The sequence below is a fragment of the Bubalus kerabau genome, chromosome 22 (assembly GCF_029407905.1).
Source record: "Bubalus kerabau isolate K-KA32 ecotype Philippines breed swamp buffalo chromosome 22, PCC_UOA_SB_1v2, whole genome shotgun sequence".
Taxonomy (NCBI): Eukaryota; Metazoa; Chordata; class Mammalia; order Artiodactyla; family Bovidae; genus Bubalus; species Bubalus kerabau.
The window spans coordinates 22391533-22417116 of record NC_073645.1 but is presented as its reverse complement, the minus strand read 5'-3'; the positions used below and the strand labels follow the sequence as shown (position 1 = coordinate 22417116).

At 39.2% G+C, this 25584-nt stretch overlaps 1 protein-coding gene across 1 annotated transcript in view; it reads left to right on the top strand.

Moving 5' to 3' along the window:
• The first annotated feature begins 6385 nt into the window (after window positions 1–6385).
• HPSE2 (heparanase 2 (inactive)) overlaps window positions 6386–25584 on the top strand; it is a 311126-nt gene continuing 291927 nt past the window's right edge. Inside the window, exon 1 of the mRNA XM_055559882.1 lies at window positions 6386–6450. The gene's annotated coding sequence lies outside the window, so the exon portion shown is untranslated. The remainder of the gene's footprint in view (window positions 6451–25584) is intronic.

The following is a 25584-nucleotide window of genomic DNA, read 5'->3' as shown; positions in this document are numbered from 1 at the left end:
ACTTTCTGCCATAAGGGTGGTGTCATCTGCATATCTGAGGTTATTGATATTTCTCCCGGCAATCTTGATGCCAGCTTATGTTTCTTCCAGTCCAGCGTTTCTCAAGATGTAATCTGCATATAAGTTAAATAAGCAGGGTGACAATATACAGCCTTGACGAACTCCTTTTCCTATTTGGAACTAGTCTGTTGTTCCATGTCCAGTTCTAACTGTTGCTTCCTGACCTGCATCCAAATTTCTCAAGAGGCAGGTCAGGTGGTCTGGTATTCCCATCTCTTGAAGAATTTTCCACAGTTGATTGTGATCCACAAAGTCAAAGGCTTTGGCATAGTCAATAAAGCAGAAATAGATGTTTTTCTGGAACTGTCTTGCTTTTTCCATGATCCAGCGGATGTTGGCAATTTGATCTCTGGTTCCTCTGCCTTTTCTAAAACCACCTTGAACATCAGGAAGTTCACGGTTCACATATTGCTGAAGCCCGGCTTGGAGAATTTTGAGCATTACTTTACTAGCATGTGAGATGAGTGCAGTTGTGTGGTAGTTTGAGCATTCTTTGGCATTGCCTTTCTTTGGGATGGGAATGAAAACCGACCTTTTCCAGTCCTGTGGCCACTGCTGAGTTTTCCAGATTTGCTGGCATATTGAGTGCAGCACTTTCACAGCATCATCTTTCAGGAATGAAATAGCTAGATACTAGAAAACATCTAGTATCACCTAATAATGTACTTATTTGTTTAACAGTTATAAAAACTCTAGGAAATAATTCAGTTTGATTTTTCCTTGGTTTTCTCATCTCTAAAATGAAACTAAATGTCTCATTTGGTTATGGAGATTTGATGAGAGTTTGCTTGTAACTGTTTGTATTGCTTGTATTCTCGATTGTGAAAAAGATGGCTAGCTTGAACTCACTTTGTTGAACTACCTGCTTGCTAAATTGCTTCAGTCGTGTCAGGCTCTTTGTGACCTTGTGGATGGTAGGTTGCCAAGCTCCTCTGTCCATAGGGATTCTCCAGGCAAGGATACTGGAGTGGGCTGCCATGCCCTTCTTCAGGGGATCTTCTCAACCCAGGGATTGAACCACATCTCTCAATATCTCCTGCATTGGCAGGTGTGTTCTTTACCACTAGCACCACCTGGGAAGCCCTGAACTACCTAACCACTTTTATATAACATCTTCTAAGTCTAGTATTATTAATTTACATTATTGTGCTTACTTGGGAATTAAGCCTGCCTGTGGTACTGGGGCGGAGAAGGCAATGGCATCCCACTCCAGTACTTTTGCCTAGAAAATCCCACGGACGGAGGAGCCTGGTAGGCTGCAGTCCATGGGGTGGCGAAGAGTCGGACACGACTGAGCGACTTCACTTTCACTTGTCACTTGCATGCATTGGAGAAGGAAATGGCAACCCACTCCAGTGTTCTTGCCTGGAGAATCCCAGGGACAGGGAAGCCTGGTGGGCTGCCGTCTGTGGGGTTGCACAGAGTTGGACATGACTGAAGCGACTTAGCAGCAGCAGCAGTGGTACTGGGGATGAGAGGAAATGGCTTTGATAAGTCAACCTTATTGACCTCTCTACCTTTTTTTTTCTTTCTAAAATCTCCAAGAAATTTAAGGACTTTGTGGACATAGAAGATATCTACTGGAAAAATAGTTTAGCAGTGGTGACTGGATGTTCTCTCTCTCTTCTTGCCTCCACAACTTTCTATTTTGAAAACATTTTAAACTTGAAGAGTGAAAGACTGCTGCTGCTGCTAAGTCGCTTCAGTCATGTCCGACTCTGTGCAACCCCATAGACGGCAGCCCACCAGGCTCCCCCGTCCCGGGGATTCTCCAGGCAAGAACACTGGAGTGGGTTGCCATTTCCTTCTTCAATGCATGAAAGTGAAAAGTGAAAGTGAAGTCGCTCAGTCGTGTCCGACTCTTCGCCACCCCATGGACTGCAGCCTACCAGGCTCCTCCATCAATGGGATTTTCCAAGCAAGAGTACTGGAGTGGGGTGCCATTGATTCACCAATTATTTACATTTGCCACATTTAATTTCTTTCTGTCACCTCTTCACCTGTCTATGTAATTTTTTGATGAATTGTTTGAGAGTGAATTGCAAACATCATGACATTCACCCCTAAATACCTTAATATATATCTCCTAGGACCAAGAACTGTCTTCTGCACAACCACAGCATCATTAAAATACCAAAGAAACTCGATTTCATTGATTCACTATTATCTAATATATAGTTTCATATCCTAATTTCCACTAATCATCCCAATAATGTCTCTGGTAGGTATTCACACCTGCTTTCCCTCTATCTGCATCCAAACAAGGATGATGTTTATATTTAGTTCCCTTGATCTTCTTTAATCTAGAACTATTCACCAATTACATTTTGTCTTTTGTGACACTGACATTTTTTAAGACTCCAGCCCAGTTTTCTTGTAGAGTGAACTTAAATCTGAATTTATCTGATTGTTTCCTTATGGTTAGATTCTGTTTGAATGTGTTTGGCAAGAATACTACATAGGTGATGTATATATCTCCTTTTTGGAAAACTCTGTGGGCTGCAGTATAGAAAAAGGATTGAAGGATGCTAAATGGGGAAACTGTGGTAGTTATTTGTGTGAATGATATAGTGGCCTATATTAGGGGAAAGATGGTAGGGACTGAGGTAGGGAAAATCTTGGAAAAGTTTAGAAGATGAACTTCATTATGTTGATCGTAGAGAAGAAAGAACCTAGTATAATTTCCAGGGTTGTTGATAAGTGACTTTGTTATTCACCATTTCAGAGAATATAAAAAAGAGAAATGTTTATTAGAATATCTGATGACTTTATGTACTATTTGAAATGCCTATGGATCATTCAGATAGAGATGACTGATATGAAGAGTCTGGAGTTCAGGAGATGAACGCTGGACTGGAATTTAAATTTGGGCCTAAAATATTAGCATACAGGCAGGGTGTAAAGCCATAGGGATGGTTTAGATCACCTGGAAAGAGTATTATGTGAAGAGAGATGGGGTGATAAAGCTTTCTTAATTAACATTTAACTATAGCTATTAGTTCAGGACTCTTTCTGTAGAGTTTTTGCTTCAATTCAGTTGGTCGCTCAGTCATGTCTGACTCTTTGCAACCTCATGGGCTGCAGCATGCCAGGCTTCCCTGTCCATCATCAACTCCCAGAGCTTGCTCAAATTCATGTCCATTAAGTCGGTGATGCCATCCAACCATCTATCCTCAGTTGTCCCCTTCTCCTCCTGCCTTCAATCTTGCCCAGCATCAGGATCCTTTCCAATGAGTCAGTTCTTTGCATCAGGTGGCCAAAGTATTGGAGTTTCAGGTTCAGCTTCAGTCCTTCCAATGAACATTCAAGACTGATTTCCTTTAGGATTGACTGGTTGGATCTCCTTGCAGTCCAAGAGACTCTCAAAGAGTATTCTCCAACACCACATTTCAAAAGCATCAATTCTTCAGCACTCAGCTTTCTTTATACTTCAGCTGTCACATCCACATATAACTACTGGAGAAACCATACCTTTGACTAGATGGAGCTTTGTTGGAAAGTAATGTCTCTGCTTTTTTTTTTTTTTTAAGAGGTAATAAAACATTTTAAAATGTAACTTGTGAAGTTGGTCTTATGTGAGACCCCATTTTCTTGAGAGTTTTCTGTTATGTTATCATCTGCTTATTCTTTTTTTTTATTTTATTTTATTTTTAAACTTTACATAATTGTATTAGTCAAAATGTCTCTGCTTTTTAATATGCTGTCTAGCTTTGTCATAGCTTTTCTTCCAAGGAGCAAGAATCTTTCAATTTCATGGCTGCAGTCACTATCTGCAGTGATCTTGAAGCCTGTGAAATTAAAGTCTTTCACTCTTTGGATTGTTTCCCCATCTATTTGCCATGAAGTGATGGGACCAGATGCCATGATCTTAGTTTTATGAATGTTGAGTTTTAAGCCAACTTTTTCACTCTCCTCTTTCAAGTTTATCAGGAGGCTCTTTAGCTCTTCTTCACTTTCTGCCATAAGGGTGGTGTCATCTGCATATCTGAAGTTATTAATATTTCTCCCTGCAATCTTGATTCCAGCTTGTGCTTCATCCAGCCCACCATTTCACATGATAGTACATTGCATATAAGTTAAATAAGTGGGGTGACAATATACTTGACGTACTCCTTTCCCAACTTGGAACTAGTCTGTTGTTCATGTCCAGTTCTAACTGTTGTTCTAACTTCTTGACCTGCATGCAGATTTCTCAGGAGGCAGATAAGGTGGTGTGGTATTCCCATCTCTTGAAAAATTTTCCACAGTTTGTTGTGATCTACATGATCAAAGGCTTTGGTGTAGTCAATAAAGCAGAAGTAGATTTTTTCTGGAATTCTCTTGTTTTTTTCAGTGATCCAATGGACGTTGGCAATTTGATCTCTGATTCCTCTGCCTTTTCTAAATCTGGCTTGAACATCTGGAAGTTCATGGTTCACATACTGCTAAGGCCTGGCTTGGAGAATTTTGAGCATTACTTTACTAGCGTGTGAGATGAGTGCAATTGTGCAATAATTTGAGCATTCTTTGGCATTATCTTTGGGATTGGAATGCAAACTGACCTTTTCCAGTCCTGTGGCCACTGCTGAGTTTTCCAAATTTGCTGGCATATTGAGTGCAGCACTTTCACAACATCATCTTTTAGGATTTGAAATATCTGAACTGGAATTCTATCACCTCCACTAGTTTTGTTTGTAGTGATACTTCCTAAGGCCCACTCGACTTCTCATTCCATGATGTCTGGCTCTAGGTGAGTGATCAGACCGTCATGATTATCTGGGTCATGAAGATCTTTCTTGTATAGTTCTTCTGTATATTCTTGCCACCTCTTCTTAATATCTTCTGCTTCTGTTAGGTCCATACCATTTCTGTCCTTTATTGTGCCCATCTTTGCATGAAATGTTCCCTTGGTATCTCTAATTTTCTTGAAGAGATCTCTAGTCTTTCCCATTTTATTGTTTTCCTCTATTTCTTTGCACTGATCTCTGAGGAAAGCTTTCTTACCTCTCCTTGCTATTCTTTGGAACTCTGCATTCAAATGGGTATATCTTTCCTTTTCTCCTTTGCCTTTCACTTTTCTTCTTTTCATAGCTATTTGTAAAGCCTCCTCAGACAACCATTTTGCCTTTTGCATTTCTTTACTTGGGGATGGTCTTTATCCCTGCCTCCTGTACAATGTCACGAACCTCCATCCATAGTTCTTCAGGCACCCTATCAGATCTAATCCCTTGAATCTATTTGTCACTTCCACTGTATAATCATAAGGGATTTGATTTAGGTCATACCTGAATGGTCTAGTGGTTTTCCCCACTTACTTCAGTTTAAGTCTGAATGTGACAATCATGAGCTTATGATCTGAGCCACAGTCAGCTCATGGTGTCATTTTTGCTGAGTGTATAGTTGTTGCTTAGTTTTTCAGAATTTAAGTTTCAAGGTTGTTTCACTGATTTGGTCTTAATTCACCCAGTAAACTCAGAATTGTTGAGCCTCATCACAAACTGCATTTGTCTGTCCAGTATTCTTTTTTGAAGAATCTCCATGGACAGAGGAGCCTGGCAAACGATAGTCCATGAGGTAACAAAGAGTAGAACATGACTGAACTACTAAGCCCACACACACACAACTAGGACAATCACCAGTACTGACCCCATATGCATAATAATTCATGTTTAATCCAGGTACTCTGATTAAGTGTGGGACCATCTTCCCCAAATGAGCCACATTCTAGTTAAGATGAGAGTAGCAGACCTCCCCCACTGTTAGTGGGTTCAATCCCAGAAAGTGCTGAGGCACATTATGCAGATCAACCAAACAAGATAAAGATGATCATGTCAGCTGTGCATGTGCACATGCTTCTGCAATCTGGATTGCAGCTCTGCTATGGAATAGTTCCAGACTGACCTAGCAGAAGAGAAAGAAAAAGAATGTTCTCTCAGCTCCATTTGATTATTTGACTTCATTCCCTCCCTACTCCTCCAAGATATCTTTTATTCTTCCTGCACAGGAAGCCTAGGTCACCAACGTCACCAGAGAGTGTTGTGTGTTCTGTTAACAAAATCCTTCCTATTCCCAACACATTTAGAATTGTCAGGTGAATATCAGCAAAATGGAAATTCTTATTCAGTGATCTCTAAAGAGGAGATGAAGGAGATCTAGGCAATGTAAGTAGAAAAGGGAAAGCCTAAATATTTTGTACAGGGAAAGGGAAGGCTGAGCCCATTGGGGAGGGCTGAGTGTTCAGCTGCCAATACTTGTTACTTAAGGACTGACATTTTCCAGATCTTACTTCAGGGAAGGCAACACCTGATTTCACTTAAAACTGCAGCATCTGCTCTGCTGCTTTCCCTGACCAGGCCCATGCCTCACCAGTCAGAACCTTGGGGGCTAGACTAAAGCAGGATGCAATTATTGGTGAGTGGGCGTTGGGATGAGTGGGAACCTCTTGAGAGCCTCCATTGGAATTGTGATCTGATAGTGCAGTTGACGCAGGAGGTTTCTCCCACACACTACCAACATAGTCAAGTGCTAAAAAGTGAGAAAGATAGCTAACACAACCATTTATACGTAGTGCTATATATTTTCTTTTGGTGGTGGTGGGATTTGTTAAATAGTTCTCTAGCTTCTGCTTTCTTGAATTACCAACATTGCTTTATATATGGATCAGTTTGTAATTTTTTCTTAAATATTATATTAGCCTTGCCAAGGAGAGCTGTAAAAGTTGATCAGGGCACTAATGTTCAATTATTTTGTTTTCTATTCTGATCTTTAAGATCTTCTCGGCCTTGTGTACACCAATATATACACTGAAGGCTGAGAAGACCTTAAAGACCAGAATAGAATATAGGTGTTTATGTATATGGATGCGCGCATACTTAGTTGCATCAATTGTGTCCAACTCTTTGTGATCCTGTGGACTGTAGACCCTCAGGCTCCTCTGTTCATGGGATTCTCCAGGCAAGAATACTGGAGTGGGTTGCCATTTCCTTCTCCAAGGGGATCTTCCCAACCCAGGGATCGAACCCAATTCTCCTACATCTAATGTATTGGTGGCAGATTCTTTACCCACTGAGCTACCAGAGAAGCCCCAATTATGTATATACAAATGTAAAAATATTTAAAATATAATATATATTAATATATAACATATACTTTATATATATACAAAATATATACATATATATATAATACATATACATTTACTCAAAATATGACCCAAATTTCCTGATGTCAATTTTAATCTAAAAGATGTCCATTGAGGCTTTAATAAGACAAAAGCCCAAAATTGCAGCAATGCAGAAAATTTTTAAAGCTCAGAAATATTTGTTGTGAATTTTTTAACAACAGAAGTATTATATTTTTTGTTCTGCAGCCTGTTGTTTTTCATTTAGCTATATGTTAATTTTTTCATGCCAAAAATATTCGCTTTTCTATAGTGCATTTATTGAATTCTGTCTTGTGGTTAGTCACTCTCCTATTGTTGGAGCCAGTCACAGTGTCTCTCTCTTTCTCTCTCTCTTTCTTTCTGTGCCATTAAATATGTCTGTAATGAACATTCTTATGTAGTTTTCATGCAGTTCTATATATTTCCTCAGAGACAATTTTTAGAAGTCAATTTTTATTTAAAGGGTATATGCTTTTTAAAAACCTTTGATACACATTGCCAAAGTGTTTCTTTACAAAGGAGATTTTAAAATCTTTTGATGATTACCTGATCTGAAATTTTTATAAATAAATTGAAATTTAGAGCAAAAGATTACAAAATACAAGGGAGTTTATTACTGTATATACTAAAAGTATCTAGATCAGAATAAACAGGACAGTTGTCATCGAAGACTATGCAAGAATACATCCTATTTACCTTTCTGGACTGGAGCAAAGAAAAAGATCTAATCTGAGAATTGGGCCTCTGATTCATTATTGGTGATGTACTTATTGAAGCACAATTAGTACTAAATGAACCCACTGGGTCTGAGATGCAGAATATTACAGCCAAGATTCTTTTTTTTAAGTAATCTAAGAAAATATAAGGAGATAGTATAGTAAGGAAATAATTAAACTACCAAAAAATAGATTCCTGCAATGCCCACTGGATTAAATACTTCTGATATACAGAATAACCTTGACTGCTGGATGAAGGTTCATATACCTCTGTCCAGGATCTTGAAAACAGACTACCATAATGAAGCTTTTAAATGGAGAGCAGATAAAGTAGAAGTTAAGGGTCTCTGTGAGAAAAGTAAATAAATCTTTCCTAATCAATCATAATTATTTGCTGGCCTTGTTAGTTTACTGTGACCTAATGAAAAGCAGATACATTACTTTGCCAACAAAGGTCCGTCTAGTCAAGGCTGTGGTTTTTACAGTGGTCATGTATGGATGTGAGAGTCGGACTGTGAAGAAAGCTGAGCACTGAAGAATTGATGTTTTTGAACTGTGGTGTTGGAGAAGACTCTTGAGAGTCCCTTGGACTGCACGGAGATCCAACCAGTCCATCCTAAAGGAGATCAGTCCTGGGTGTTCATTGGAAGGACTGATGCTAAAGCTGAAACTCCAATACTTTGGCCACCTCATGCTAAGAGTTGACTCATTGGAAAAGACTCTGATGCTGGGAGGGATTGGGGGCAGGAGGAGAAGGGGACGACAGGATGAGATGGCTGGATGGCATCACTGACTCGATGGATGTGACTTTGAGTGAACTCTAGGAGTTGGTGATGGACAGGGAGGCCTGGCGTGCTGCGATTCATGGGGTCGCAAAGAGTCGGACACAACTGAGCAACTGAACTGAACTGAACTGAACTGAATGGAAGAATTTATGCCGTAAAACTGTGGTGCTGGAGAAGAGTCTTGAGAGTCCCTTGGACAGCAAGGAGATCAAACCAGTCAATCCTAAAGGAAATTAACCCTGAATATTCATTGGAAGAACTTATGCTGAAACTCTTCTTTGGCCACCTGATGTGAAGAGCCAACTCACTGGAAAAGACCCTGATGCTGGGAAAGATTGAAGGCAGGAGGAGGAGGAGACAACAGAGGATGAGATGGTTGGATGGCATCACCAACTCAATGGACATGAGTTTGAGCAAGCTCTCAGAGTTGGTGATGAACAGGGAAGCCTGGCATGCTGAAGTCCATGGGGTTGTAGAGAGTCAGACATGACTGAGCAACTGAACAGCAATAACAGTGGAAGAATCATCCTTGCAATTCTCATCTTTTCTAAAAACTTCTGGTGTCTAATAAATTTTTATTCAGAGTTCCAACCTCCCAGCAGTAATTCTCATACTCAACACATTTTGTTAATGCTATTTTTGTCTCTAGAATTTGTACATGGAAGGTTACTTTCTGTAGTTTTGTCCAAGGATGGACACTCTCTCTTTATTTTTCATACCCATTCTTGTAGTAAATCAAATCAATCAAATATTATAGTAAGCATCTAATTTGCATTAAGTACAATTCTTGGACTCAATTTTATTACCTAACCTTTACAATTTGCATTCTGTTATGAGGGTCATGTTGACACTTTGAGTCTCCAGGTATCACTGTCCATTCAGATCGTGTGCTAAATATTCCTCAGAATATCTGGGTATTCCTTTTTCCTTAGTGTACAGTCACCTGAGTAAATGACTATAAGACACTTTAAGGGAGGAGAATCATTGTAGTTTATGATGCTGCGGACATAAAAACCTAGCTGTATCTTCACTCAGTGGGTTCTGGATGATCTGAAAATTGGCTCAGGACCAAGAACTAGCAAAGGAGGAGGACTTTTTGTTGAGGCAACCATCCTCAGCCTCCTGCTTTCTGTATTTGTCCTTTTGTGGTTATAGATATTAAGTAACACTCCTGTTGGCTGCCCATCTGTTTGCCACTAGAGAGGTCATGCTCTATTAACCATTTCCATAGCTCCTTGTTAGTCAGCCCCCTTGGCTGTTCCTTTAACTTTATTGGCTATTATGGTAGTTGCAACTTTTGGCTTCTTATAGTTAAGAACCACTGCCTGAGCTCTTTTGCTTTCCCTGACTCCAACCCCCCCCTACCCCCCACCACTCTATCATCATGGTTATTGACAAGCTCAAACATGGCTTTCATATAAGAGCAATCACTGAATTTCTTAGTGATGCTGTACCCCTCTCACCAGCACATTCCTAATGGCCTTGGTGGAATGGTGTCCTTTGGGTTCTTCCCTGGACCATAATCCTCTGGTGGGCCTTCCGGCTTTATTAATTTATCTATTATAACATGGTCACTTCCCTCTGTCTCTTCTATTTCTCCCTCTACCACCAGTCTGGCAACCCACTCAGTGTTCTTGACTGGAGAATCCCAGGGACAGGGGAGCCTGGTGGGCTGCCGTCTATGGGGTTGCACAGAGTCGGGCACGACTGAAGCACCTTAGCAGCAGCAGCAGCTACCACCAGTCAGGGTAACTCCAACATTTCTACTTTGCTCAACACGGCCATTGCTTTTTCTAGGCTTCTAAAGTCAGTCTGGTAGCAAGTTTGCCCCATCTCCTGGTATCCTTGCCAGGGTGTTAAATCCCATGTCCTAGGAAGATATCCACAAGTCAATGAATTCTTGATTATCTGGTCTTATGTGAATAAGGTATATTATCAGGCATCTTTAAAATCCAATCCCAGGGGTACATCCTCAGCTCCTATTGATACATACTAGCTAATTCTCATAACTCCTTGACTTCACAGTCTTCATTTTCTGCTTTTCCTAATGCTGGACTTTAGTTCTAGTCCTCAGCCTTGTAGCCATAAAAAGAAGTAGGGCAGGTCCTGAGAGGTGTCACCTGCTGTTTCACAGGGAGAGGCTTTTGAAGTGTTTTCCAACCCAGGGCAAGTGCTACCTATTACTAGGGATGTATAGGCCACTTTGCAAATGAAGTTTGGATGGGTGTTCAGCCCCAACATCTGGAGCATCCATCCACATGTCTCTGTTTCATATTTCATGGTACTTGGCTTTTCCAACCAGGGCCCTGATATTACCATTTCAGACCCGTCTTGACTGAGCTTTCAAATGTCTCTGAAGCCCTGTAACTCTGTCAGATCTTCAGTCTTCTGCTTAGGTATATCTGTTCCTCTACTACAGGATATAAGGAGACCTTTATAAATGACCAGAGAAGTTTTCTGGCTCTCACACTTACCTATTAGTTACTTGTTGACAGCCCTCAATTTCTCATTATTTTTATTCAGAGCTTCAATACAAGTTTGTAGTAATCTGCAAATATTCTGTCTTTATAGACATCCCATCCACACACCGCACCCCCCCGCCCATATCTTTTAAATTATTGCAGCTGCATCCCGCTACTTGGCTGTTCTCTCAACTCACCACTACTGAAATCTTTGGCACTATCTATCTCACTCAAAATGTGTAGTGGATGAGCCAGTCCCAAATCTCCATCTACTGCCTGCTTTCTATGACTATTCTTACTATTATTTGTGGTAGTTTGAGTATGCCAAGAAGCAGACACAAAGATAGAATTAGATTGCCAGAGATTAGCTGGCAGTAGGCACGGGGAGGAAGTTGGCCAAAGTGAAGAAAATCTTCAGACTAGTCTAATGTCTGTGGAGAGAGGAAAGGAACAATAGAGTAGGAATATTGAGTTATAGCATGATTCCAAGAAAGGTTCGGTTAGGGCAATAGAAACTCCTCTAGCCAGATTTGTCTGCAGGAGTCCTTTGGCCACCATTTTCAGTCACTGACTGGGAATAGCTCAGAGGAAGTGTAGCCTCAGAATGAACACAGTGGTGAATGTAGAAGGGAAACAACTGGAGCCGATAACCAGTTATACCTCCTGTAGCAGGATTTTGAATGACCTTTTTCTTAGTTCACAAACAGAATCATTGCTTAATATCAGTGAATCTTCATGTTCAATACTAGCAGATGAGAGCATCTGAAGGGCTATATCCAAGAAAGGGGATTCTAGCATCCACAATTCAAATTCAGAACACGCACATATACACACACAGTACACCTAGGAATCACTCTATCATACCATTAGTATTATAATTATTTTTAAATTCAGAATGGATTTGTATAGCATTTCTTGGCCATTCCAAAGAAATTGACTCCCATTTGTGACTTGTGTTTGTATGTTAAAATCTGTACCAAGTTTCCTACAGCTTACTGATAAGTGCATCTTTGGAACATTAGAAAATTACAAATGGAGAACTCCTGTGGTCATGAAACGTCACTTGGATTTGTGAGCGTTTGATAATGTAAATGATGAAGTGTGTCTTCTAATCACTATTTTAGTGGCTTAAGCAAAGGGGCTTCTCTACACACGCGTTTTCTGCACAAAGACTCTTCAAAGTTAGCATGATGCTGAAGCTGAAACTCCAGTACTTTGACCACCTCATGTGAAGAGTTGACTCATTGGAAAAGACTCTGATGCTGGGAGGGATTGGGGGCAGGAGGAGAAGGGGACGACAGAGGATGAGATTGCTGGATGGCATCACTGACTCGATGGACGTGAGTCTGAGTGAACTCTGGGAGTTGGTGATGGACAGAGAGGCCTGGCGTGCTGCGATTCATGGGGTTGCAAGGAGTCAGACACGACTGAGGGACTGATATGATCTGATCTGATATAAGTGTAGCTTTTGTATGTGACTACTGAGACTAGCGTATGTGTTTTTGTCTCATTATTCTGTACTGCACTGATAATCTGCTGGTTATATACAATTTACTATATGTCAGCCTATAAATTCCTTGAAAGCAAGGACCATGTCTCATCTTTGATTACACTCAATATCCAAATGACTAATTCAGTGTCAGTAACTGTTTGGTGACCTCTTTTCTTAACTATCTCCCTCCTTCCCTGTATCAGCTCTTTATTGTTCCCTATTAGAATCACAGTCATTGGAGAGACACCCCATATTTCTCTATAAACATTTCTTTTCCCTGCATGATTTAGCTCCCAACCCCTTCACTCATGGGAGAGCTGGGTCTATCCCAGAGCTAAAATGATTTTAGGCTAGGTAAGAAGTGTACTTCTTACTGCCAGTAAGATTTATCACTGCTTCAGGGAGATCTATGCCAAAACCTGGTTAGTATGTCACTGTGGCATCTTAAGAAATTTATCCCTAAGAAAATGGCTTTATGACTAAAGAAGCAGTTTTCATATTGTCCCTAAACAAAAATATCACAACTGCCACCTCTACTATCCACCCCATCAGAACAAGCCATATTCAGAGGCTCTACCACAAATTTCTGCTCCTTCTCCAACTACCACCTATCTTAGGCCCTCTCGAGGGCAACCATCTTCATTATAATATGTTAAACAATTTTTTTTCTTCCTGATAAAAACACTAAAAACTCAGGAAGAATAGAAAACTCTGCAAATGGTATAGAAAATAAAGAAATAAATATTCATCTACCCACCATTAACTAACTTTGTTAAGACTGATATCTTTTTATATGTACATACTTCAAATCCTATCTTTTTAAAGAAAGAAAATGTTACAGATATAGGTAAAGCAAATTTGAGTATTCCTCTCTAATCCCATTACTTTCCATTTCAGCATAGAGGTAACCACTAATGATTTCTCCTCACTTTTTACTTTATATTTGCATGATAAACATATAGGTGCATATGTAGTATACTGTCAGTTTGGTTCAGTCACTCAGTCGTGTCCTACTTTTTGTGACCCCATGGACCGCAGCACGCCAGGCCTCCCTGTCTGTCACCAACTCCCAGAGTTTACTCAAACTCTTGTCCATTGAGTCGGTGATACCATCCAACCATTTCATCCTCTGTCTTCCCCTTCTCCTCAGCCTTCAATCTTTCTCAGCATCAGGGTCTCTTCAAATGAGTCAGTTCTTTGCATCAGATGGCCAAGGATTGCAGTTTCAACTTTAGCATTAGTCCTTCCAATGAATATTCAGGCCTGATTTCCCTTATAATTGACTGGTTGGATTTCCTTGCAGTCCGAGGGACTCTCAAGAGTCTTCTCCAACACCACAGTTCAAAAGCATCAATTCTTCGGTGCTCAGCTTTCTTTTAGTCCAACTCTCACATCCATACATGACCACTGGAAAAACCATAGCCTTGACTAGATGGGCATTCGTTGGCAAAGTAATGTCTCTGCTTTTTAATATGCTGTCTAGATGGGTCATAACTAGTCTTCGAAGGAGCAAGCGTCTTTTAATTTCATGGCTGCAGTCACCATCTGCAGTGATTTTGGAGCCTAAAAAACATAAAGTCTCTCATTATTCACCATCTATTTGCCATGAAGTGATGGAACCAAATACCATAATCTTAGTTTTATGAATGTTGAGTTTTAAGCCAGCTTTTTCACTCTCCTCTTTCACTTTCAAGAGGCTCTTTAGTTCTTCTTCACTTTTTGCCATACGGGTGGTGTCATTTGCATATCTGAGGTTATTGATATTTCTCCTTGCAATCTTCATTCCAGCTTGTGCTTCATCCAGCCCAGCATTTCTCATGATGTACTCTGCATATAAGTTAAATAGGCGGGGTGACGATATACAGCCTTGACATTCTCTTTTCCCGATTTGGAACCAGTCGGTTGTTCCATGTTCTGATCTAACTGTTGCTTCCTGACCTGCATACAGATTTCTCAGGAGGCAGGTCAGGTGGTCTGGTATTCCCATCTCTTGAAGAATTTTCCAGTTTGTTGTGATCCACACAGTCAAGGTCTTCAGCATAGTCAGTAAAGCAGAAGTAGATGTTTTTCTGGAATGCTCTTCGTTTTTTGATGACCCAGTGAATGTTGGCAATTTGATCTCTGGTTCCTCTGCCTTTTCTAAATCTGGCTTGAACACCTGGAAGTTCATGGTTCACATACTGCTAAAGCCTGCGGCTTGGATAATTTTGAGCATTACTTTACTAGCATGTGAGATGAGTGCAATTGTGTGGTAGTTTGAGCATTCTTTGGCATTGCCTTTCTTTGGGATTGGAATGTAAACTGACCTTTTCCAGTCCTGTGGCCACTGCTGAGTTTTCCAAATTTGCTGGCATATTGAGTGCAGCACTTTCACAGCATCATCTTTTAGAATTTGAAATATCTCAACTGGAATTCCATCACCTCCACTATCTCTGTTCATAGTGATACTTCCTAAGGCCCACTTGACTTCGCTTTCCATGATGTCTGGCTCTAGGTGAGTGATCATACCATCATGATTATCTGGGTCATGAAGATCTTTTTAAAAATAATTCTTCCGTGTATGCTTGCCGCCTCTTCTTAATATCTTCTGCTTCTGTTAGATCCATACCATTTCTGTCCTCTATTGAACTCATCTTTGCATGAAATCTTCCCTTGGTATCTCTAATTTTCTTGAAGAGATCTCTAGTCTTTCCCATTCTATTGTTTTCCTCTATTTCTTTGCACTGATCACTTAGGAAGGCTTTCTTATCTCTCCATGCTATTCTTTGGAACTCTACATTCGAATGGGCATACCTTTCTTTTTCTCCTTTGCTTTTTGCTTTTCTTCTTTTCATAGCTATTTGTAAGGCCTCCTCAGACAGCCATTTTGCCTTTTTGCATTTCTTTTTCTTGGGGGCGGTCTTGATCCCTGCCTCCTGTATAATGTCACGAACCTCTGTCCCTAGTTCATCAGGCACTCTATCAGTTCTAATCCCTTGCATCTATTTGTCACTTCCACTGTATAATCCTAAGGGATTTGATTTAGGTCACACCTGAATGGTCTGGTGGTTTTCCCTACTTTCTTCAATTTAAGTCTGAATTTGGCAATGAGTTCATGACCTGAGCCACAGTCAGGTTCTGATCTTGTTTTTGCTGACTGTACAGAGCTTCTCCATCTTTGGCTGCAAAGAATATAATCAATTTGATATCAGTGTTGGCCATCTGGTGATGTCCATGTGTAGGGTCTTCTCTTGGGTTGTTGGAAGAGGGTATTTGCCATGACCAGTACATTCTCTTGGCCAAACTCTATTAGCCTTTGCCTTGCTTCATTCTGTACTCCAAGGCCAAATTTTCCATTAATCCAGGTGTTTCTTGACTTCCTATTTTTGCATTCCAGTCCCCTATAATGAAAATGACATCATTCTTGGGTGTTGGTTCTAGAAGGTCTTGTAGGTCTTCATAGAATGATTCAACTTCAGCATCTTCAGTGTTACTGGTTGGGGCATAGACTTGGATTACCGTGATATTGAATGATTTGCCTTGGAAACGAACAGAGATCATTCTGTCGTTTTTGAGATCACATCCAAGTACTGCATTTCCAACTCTTTCATTGACTATGAGGGTACATGTATAATGTATTTTCATAATGAATGTATAGTATTTTTTATGTTTTTGCAATTCATGTAAATAATATCATAACACATGTATCATTCTGCAACTCACTCTTTTTTACCCAAGGTTTATTTTTGAGATGTTTCTCTTCCAGTACTTGTAGCTCTGGTTCATTCTCTTTAAACTACTTGTCAATTCTCATTGATGGACATTTAAGTTGTTTCTAATTTATTGTTAATGCAAACAACATTTCTGTCAAAATTCTTGATCTTAATCCTTATTCACTTGTGAAAAATCCTCTCTGGAAGGAGGAAGCTTTCAGTTTTTACATTTAGTATGGCATTGGCTCTAGATTCTCTTTAACTCTATACTGAGGTATGATTGAAATATGAAAGCTGTAGTTATTTAATGTACCAACTGGATGTGTTTGGAGATAAGTATACTCCCATAAAACCATCATTACTATCAATGCCATCATCTTTCGTCATCTCCAAAAGTTTCCTCCCACTCCTTATATTTTTGTTTGGGTTCATTCTTTTGTGATAAGGGCATTTAATATAAGTTCTGTTCTCTAAGCAAAAGTTTAAGTACACATCAGTATTGTTAATTAGAGGCTCTATGTTGTACAGTAGATCTCCAGAACTTATTTATTTCATTTTCTTTTTTTTAATTGAAGTATAGTTAGTTTACAGTGTTGTGTTAGTTTCAAGGATACAGAAAAGTGATTCAGTTATATGTCATCTGCTGATACTCATTTAGGTGCTTCTGTAATCTTTGGGGTGCATGTATATTTTTGAATTAGAGTTTTCTCTGGCTGTACACCCAGAAGTAAGATTGCTGGGTCATATGGTAGCTCTATTTTTAGTTTTTCAACAAAATGCCGTACTGTTCTCCATAGTGGCTGCACCAGTTTACATTTCTCAACAAGTGTAAGAGAATTCTTTTTTTCCCCCCACATCCTCTCCATCATTTATTGTTTGTAGACTTTTTATGATGATCATTCTGGCTGATGTTTAGTGATACCTCATTGTAGTGTTGACTTTCATTTCTCTAATAATTAGCAACGTTGAGCATCTTTTCATGTGCTTTATTACCATCTGTAGGTCTTCCTGGTGTTGCCTGATGTCAATTTTATATGTCCATTCTTCTACATTTATTAATATATATTCTGTGAAGAAGAGCTGTTCCTCCTTTTCCTTTTATTTATTTAGTGAATTATATATTTATACAAAATGACTTTCAGATATTTATTTCATTCTGTGGGTTATAATCCAGTGCTACCATTATTTATTTTGTTGTTCACATTGTCTCATCTTTGGCCAAGGTAGGGATCCTTCAAGTTGACTCCTATGTCCTTTTAACATCCCTTCATCATTTTTGAGCATTCCTTATTTTCTGGTACCACAAGCTGGCCTAGTCTCTTCTCATGTTTTCTCTGACCTAGCTCTGGCATCAGCTGTTTTTCCAAGGAAACCTGGTTCCTTTTATTACAGAATTATATTTAAAAACCAAGCTCTTGGTGCTGGGTGTGTTCATTGATACTGGAGTGTCATTGCTTCCAGGCCTGTTCAATGGATAGGAAATGTGTATAAATATTAAACACACCCATATATACACATATTTTTGTATCTATTCATCTATACATATATTAAAACCATGAGTTATACTAATACCTCCATTTCCAATCCATCTCCACAAGGCTTCTTGTAGCCTTCCCCATTTCCTTATTTAGAACCTCTTCCTGTAACATAGATTTATTATTTGATTAACCAGGCCCCACTTGATAGGCATTTGGATTGTTTTCAGTTATTGATTACCAAAAAGAGTGCTGACTGTTTATAGTGGCTAAGATATGGAAGAAAAGTAAATGTCCATCAACAGATGAATGGATAAAGAAGATGTGATATATATACACAGTGGAATACTATGCAGCCAAAGAAATGAATAAAATGCCATTTTCAGCAACATGAATGGACCTAAAAATTATCACACTAAGTGAAGTAAGAAAGGGAAAGCAAATACCATATGTTTTCACTTATGTTTGGAATCTAAAGTGTGACACAAATGACCTTATTTATGAAACAGAGATAAACTCACAGACATAGAAAACCAACTTATGGTGACCAAAGGGGAAAGAGTGTGGGGGAAGGATAAAGTAAGAGTTTGGGATTAGTAGATACAAACTACTATATATAAAATAGATAAACAACAAGGTCATACTGTATAGCACAGGAAATTATATTCAGTATCCTATAATAAGCCATAATGGAAATGAATATTAAAAAGAATACATGTATACTTTGTTTATATATGTGTATATGTATATATATATACATATATATATGTATAAATCACTTTCTTAAGAGTACATTTCTTAAAAGCGGTCCTAGCCATTTTAATAATGTCAGTGTCTCTTTTACTCTTTTTCTATCATCATTTAGACAGAATTCTGATGAGATCCAGAGATCTTACTATACTCACTGCCATTTAGTTTTCCCTTTAATCTAGTTAACTTGATTAATGCAGTAATTAGTCTCTAGCCCAGAGCCTTGTATTAATATAATATTGTACTTTTTATTCACAACGTTTTCCAAGTCTCATTCACCTTCAACAGCTTCAGTCAAATTATAGGCATTTATGCTGATTTCTTTATAACCTAGTTAAGGTTTCATTCCCCTGACTAAACTGGAGATATTCTTCTTTGTAATAAAATTAGCTCTCAGCTTAGAGATAGCTTCACTCTGTGAAATGTCTGTGTTTTCCTCCCAGGCAATTCTCAACCTGTTCTCTCTTAATAGCTATGATTAAAATGCCCTACTTCTTATTGGTTGTACTCACTAATTCTAATGGTTCCCCGCTAACTGATGATGTCTCTCTGAATTACAAAAAGCAGAGGTAGTTCAGAGTTCGCCTCACTCTGTTTTTACTCTCAATTTTTTCCCCCTGACTTCCACCAGAAATTCCTCTGTTCTTCCAGTTTCTATTGAATAGTCACCTGTGCCTCCTCAATATTATTCATTCCAAACTGAACACTTAAGGTAAATTGAGTATATAATTTAACTGCATTTAACAGCATGTAGTAATAGACCATAATCTAGACGGAATTTGCTACCATGAACAATGATAATTCAGGTTGGATTATGTATTGGGTGAGGACAGTCTGCAAGTGGTATTGAAGGGGCCTAAATAATACCTGTATGAGTCACACATTTATTAAGGCTTATTGTGTATTATATACTGAAATAGATGCTAAAAAAGCAGACATGGTACTTTTTTTTTTTTTGTAAATGTTCCAATCTGCCTTGAGAGAGGAACACAGAACTGAACAATGATACAAAGATTGGCTATGGCTGTATCAGGAGCCAACAAAGAGCGGAGAGAGATGAAAGGATGGAGCCCCAATGTCTGTATCTTGGGGAATAAGGAAAAGACCTCACAGAGAAGGCTATAGACCTAAGCTATGAAGAATGAGGAAAAGATGAGAAAGGATATTCTAGGCAGAGATAAAAAGCTTAGAATAGTGACAGCCAAGGAATAATGTGGTTTGTCAAGAAATGATGAGGAGTTCTAACATGGCATAAAGTTAATCAGACTAGTATTTGAGGAATTCTTTGGCCAAGTCTAAGCAAGTATCATGCAGAAAACATAGTTTGTTTGTTTTAAAGGCTCAATCCAGTCTTACCCATTTCTGAATCGAACAAAAATATCCAGTTTTGTTAGTGACTATTTTCTTCTTTTGAAAACTTCTTGTGAAAGAAGAGTGCTTTTTCTGTGTGGCTAAGGATTTAAACATGTGTTTCTTACTGTTAGCTCTTAGAGGACAGTACTGAACTTCAAAAAGGGAAACTGGTGCTGAGTTCAACAGAGTTGTTGTTGTTGTTGTTTAGTTGCTAAGTTGTGTCTGACTCTTTTATGACCCCATGGATTGTAGCCCACCAGGCTCCTCTATCCATGGGATTTCCCAGGCAATAATACTAGAGTGGATTGTCATTTCCTGCTCCAGGGAATCTGCCTGACCCAGGGATCAAACCCATGTCTCCTGCATTTCCTGCATTGCAGGGAGATTCTTTACTACTGAGCCACCAGGGAAGCCCACTCAACAAGTAGTGTCAGCTTATTCTAATTATGAGCACATGAGAATATGAATAGAATATCAAATCACGTGAAAAGCACAATGTACAAATGGAACATACTTGAACAGAGCTCAGTTGATACTCTGATATCCTCTGAAGCAACTACTCCCTGCCCCACCCAACCCCTTCAAAGAAAAAGTTGCACTTAGTGGAAAGGGGCATGTTTGGGGTAGGGTTAATACTGGCATGACTTCCTATATATTGAATTATGAAGAGACTTTAATGCCTGATCTTGACAGAATTCTGGGGAAGCACAAATTACTTAGAAAATCACTGTTTGATTCCCAGGTGACATTTATGCCTCCATAATTTCTATAGAAGAGGATTTAAAAGTGGCTATCAGGAAGGACACTTTCAATCACTGATGGGACCATCAGTGATGACCGGACCATGGGGTTGCGAAGAGTCAAATATGACTTGGTGACTGAACAACAACATCAGGAAGGAAAAGGATGAAGGCAAATATATAAGTTTTGTTCATGTAGCAATTTACATAACATATAGAGAGTTCTGACAAAATGTGGCCCACTGGAGAAGAGAATAGCAAACCACTTCAGTATTCTTGCCATGAGAACCCCATGAACAGTATGAAAAGGTAAAAAGATTGGACACTGAAAGATGAACTCCCCAGGTCGGTAGGTGCCCAATATGCTACTGGAGATCAGTGGAGAAATAACTCTAGAAAGAATGACGAGTGGGAGCCAAAGCAAAAACAACACCCAGTAGTGGATGTGACTGGTGATAGAAGCAAGGTCCAAAGCTGTAAAGAGCAATATTGCACAGGAACCTGGAATGTTAGGTCCATGAATCAAGGCAAATTGGAAGTGGTCAAACAGGAGATGGCAAGAGTGAACGTTGACATTTTAGGAATCAGCGAACTAAAATGGACTGATATGATGAATATAACTCAGATGACCATTATATCTACTAATGTGGACAAGAATCCCTTAGAAGAAATGGAGTAGCCATCACAGTCAACAAAAGAGTCCGAAATGCAGTACTTGGATGCAATCTCAAAAACGATAGAATGATCTCTGTTCATTTCCAAGGCAAACCATTCAATATCACAGTAATCCAAGTCTATGCCCCAACCAGTAACACTGAAGAAGCTGAAGCTGAATCGTTCTATGAAGATCTACAAGACCTTCTAGAACTAACACCCAAGAATGATGTCCTTTTCATTATAGGGGACTGGAATGCAAAAATAGGAAGTCAAGAAACACCTGGATTAATAGGCAAATTTGGCCTTGGAGTACAGAATGAAGCAAGGCAAAGGCTAATAGAGTTTTGCCAAGAAGATTTACAGGTCATGGCAAACACCCTCTTCCAACAGCACAAGAGAAGACTCTACACATGAACATCACCAGATGGCCAATATTGAAATTAGATTGATTATAATCTTTGCAGCCAAAGATGGAGAAGCTCTATACAGTCAGCAAAAACAAGATCAGAACCTGACTGTGGCTCAGATCATGAACTACTTATTACCAAATTCAGACTTAAAATGAAGAAAGTAGGGAAAACCACTAGACCATTCAGGTATGACCTAAATCAAGTCCCTTAGGATTATACAGTGGAAGTGACAAATAGACTCAAGGGATTAGAACTGATAGACAGAGTGCCTGAAGAACTCTGGACAGGTTCATGACATTATACAGGAGGCAGGGATCAAGACCATCCCCAAGGGGGGAAAAAAATGCAAAAAGGCAAAATGGCTGTCTGAGGAGGCCTTACAAATAGCTATGAAAAGAAGAAAACTGAAAAGCAAAGGAGAAAAGGAAAGATATACCCATTTGAATGCAGAGTTCCAAAGAATAGCAAGGAGAGATAAGAAAGCCTTCCTCAGTGATCAGTGCAAAGAAATAGAGGGAAACAATAGAATGGGAAAGACTAGAGATCTCTTTAAGAAAATTAGAGATACCAAGGGAATATTTCATGCAAAGATGGGCTCAATAAAGGACAGAAATGGTAGGGACCTAACAGAAGCAGAAGATATTAAGAAGAGGTGGCAAGAATACACAGAAGAATTATTTTTAAAAAGATCTTCATGACCCAGATAATCACAATGGTATGATCACTCACCTAGAGCCAGACATCATGGAAAGCGAAGTCAAGTGGGCCTTAGAAAGTATCATTACGAACAAAGCTAGTGAAGGTGATGGAATTCCAGTTGAGATATTTCAAATTCTAAAAGATGATGCTGTGAAAGTGCTGCACTCAATATGCCAGCAAATTTGGAAAACTCAGCAGTGGCCACAGGACTGGAAAAGGTCAGTTTGCATTCCAATCCCAAAGAAAGGCAATGCCAAAGAATGCTCAAACTACCACACAATTGCACTCATCTCACACGCTAGTAAAGTAATGCTCAAAATTCTCTGAGCCAGGCTTCAACAATATGTGAACTGTGAACTTCCAGATGTTCAAGCTGGATTTAGAAAAGGCAGAGGATCCAGAGATCAAATTGCCAACATCCGCTGGATCATCGAAAAATCAAGAGCATTCCAGAAAAACATCTATTTCTGCTTTATTGACTATGCCAAAGACCTTGACTGTGTGAATCACAACAAACTGTGGAAAATTCTTCAAGAGATGGGAATACCAGACTACGTCACCTGCCTCCTGAGAAATCTGTATGCAGGTCAGGAAGCAACAGTTAGAATTGGACATGGAACAACAGACTGGTTCCAAATAGAAAAAGGAGTATGTCCAGGCTGTATATTGTCACTCTACTTATTTAACTTATATGCAGAGTACATCATGAGAAACACTGGGCTGGATGAAGCACAAACTGGAATCAACATTGCTGGGAGAAATATCAATAACCTCAGATATGCAGATGACATCACCCTTATGGCAGAAAGTGAAGAAGAACTAAAGAGCCTCTTGATGAAAGTGAAAGAGGAGGGTGGGAAAATTGGCTTAAAGCTCAACATTTAGAAAACTAAGATCATGCATCCAGTCCCATCACTTCATGGCAATAGATGGGGAAACTGTGGAAACAGTGGCTGACTTGATTTTTCTGGGCTCCAAAATCACTGCAGATGGTAACTGCAGCCATGAAATTAAAAGACGCTTACTCCTTGGAAGGAAAGTTATGCCTAACCTGGACAGCATATTGGAGAAGGCAATGGCACCCCACTCCAGTACTCTTGCCTGGAGAATCCCATGGATGGAGCAGCCTGGTAGGCTGCAGTCCATGTAGTCACTAAAAGTTGGACACAACTGAGTGACTTCACTTTGGACAGCATATTAAAAAGCAGAGACATTACTTTGTCAACAAAGGTCCATCTAGTCAAGGCTATGGTTTTTCCAGGAGTCAGGTATGGATGTGAGAGTTGGACTATAAAGAAAGCTGAGCACAGAAGAATTGATGCTTTTGAACTGTGGTGTTGGTGAAGCCTTCTGAGAGTCCCTTGGACTGCAAGGAGGTCCAACCAGTCCATCCTAAAGGAGATCAGTCCTGAGTGTTCATTGGAAGGACTGATGTTGAAGTTGAAACTCCAATATTTTGGCCACCTGATGCAAAGAGCTGACTCAATTGAAAAGACCCTGATGTTGGGAAAGATTGAGGGCAGGGACAGGGGGATGACAGAGGATGAAATGGTTGGATGCCATCAGTTACTCAATGGATATTTAGTTTAGTTCAGTTCATTTCAGTCCCTCAGTCGTGTCTGACTCTTTGTGACCCCATGAATCTTAGCACACCAGGCCTCCCTGTCCATCACCAACTCCCAGAGTTTACCCAAACTCACGTCCATCGAGTCGGTGATGCCATCCAGCCATCTCATCCTCTGTCATCCCCTTCTCCTCCTGCCCCCTTTAGTTTGGGTAAACTCCAGGAGTTGGTGATGGACAGGAAGGCTTGGCATGCTGCAGTCTATGGGGTCGCAAAGAGTCGGGCATGACTGAGTGACTGAACTGAACTGAATAATTAGTGATGTTGAGCATCTTTTCATGTGTTTCTTGGCCATCTATATGTCTTCTTTGGAGAAATGTCTGTGTAGATCCTTCCCCTAAATTTTGATTGTGCTCATTTTTGGATATGCAGTTCTATGAATTATTTGTGTTTGTATATTTTGGATACTAATCCTTTGTCTGTTTCTTCATTTTTGTTTTATTAATGGTTTCCTTTGCTGTGCAAAAGCTTTTAAATTTAATTTGATCCCATTTATTTTTGTTTTAATTTTCATTACTCTGCGCTTCCTGATCTTTATATTTGGACATTTCTTAAGGTTTTATCCTGACATCTTGTCCTACAAAAGTCTCAAGAACTTTCACAGCATCAACTATCTTAGCACTGTATAGACTCCCAAGCCCCTCTCTTCCATCTCTCTCAGATTCCAGCTCCTCATCTAGCTGCGTGCTAGACAAGGCTCCTTAAAGCTCTGTTCCTATGAGATGCCAAGGCAATCTGACTATCGGACATAGAGGTATTGGTAACCTCTAGTAGAAAAAGTAGAAGTCATCTTTAAATATCTGCTCGGATGGAACTGACAACAAATGCTCCAAGAAGATTCCATTTGTTGAGCATCTACTAAATGTACTGTATTCAAATATATGTCATTTAAAAATAAACTCCAGGGTATATTTGTTGAACTAGTAAGAATAATTATTAGACATATCTTTTATCAGTAACTTTCAGTTTCTTACTACACCATTTTCATGAAATTTCATTTCATGAAATCACGTTTGATGTGCTTTTGTGTTTGATATGTGTTTTTCTATTACACATGAAACAAACACAGAAAATCCTCATTATGTCAATACTTAATCATATATTGAGTATCTTTCTGATAAAATAATTTAACTTTTGTGGCACAATTTAAAATATTAAAACCATCAAAGTAGAACTAGAGATTTTAATATTCAAATTATTTTTTGAGTAATTTATTTTGTTATCACTCTTGTAAGTTTTCTCTTGTTTAGTTAACTGATATAATTCTTCTGGATCTTTTTTAGTGGATTGGCATGTAACTTAAACATTTATCAATCATTATTTTCATTGATCTCACAAAATCCTGTGTCTTTTGCTCAGATTTGCAATTTGACTTTCCTACAGCTTTGGAAATATACTGGGTTTACTGTATATTGGAGAAATTAAAAGCATCATTGATAGTATTCGTGAGGATATTAGTGAGGATGTTGCCAAGTGGAAGGAATGTTTAAGTCAATTCTCAGCTCAGCAATGACTACTTTAGTGTTAG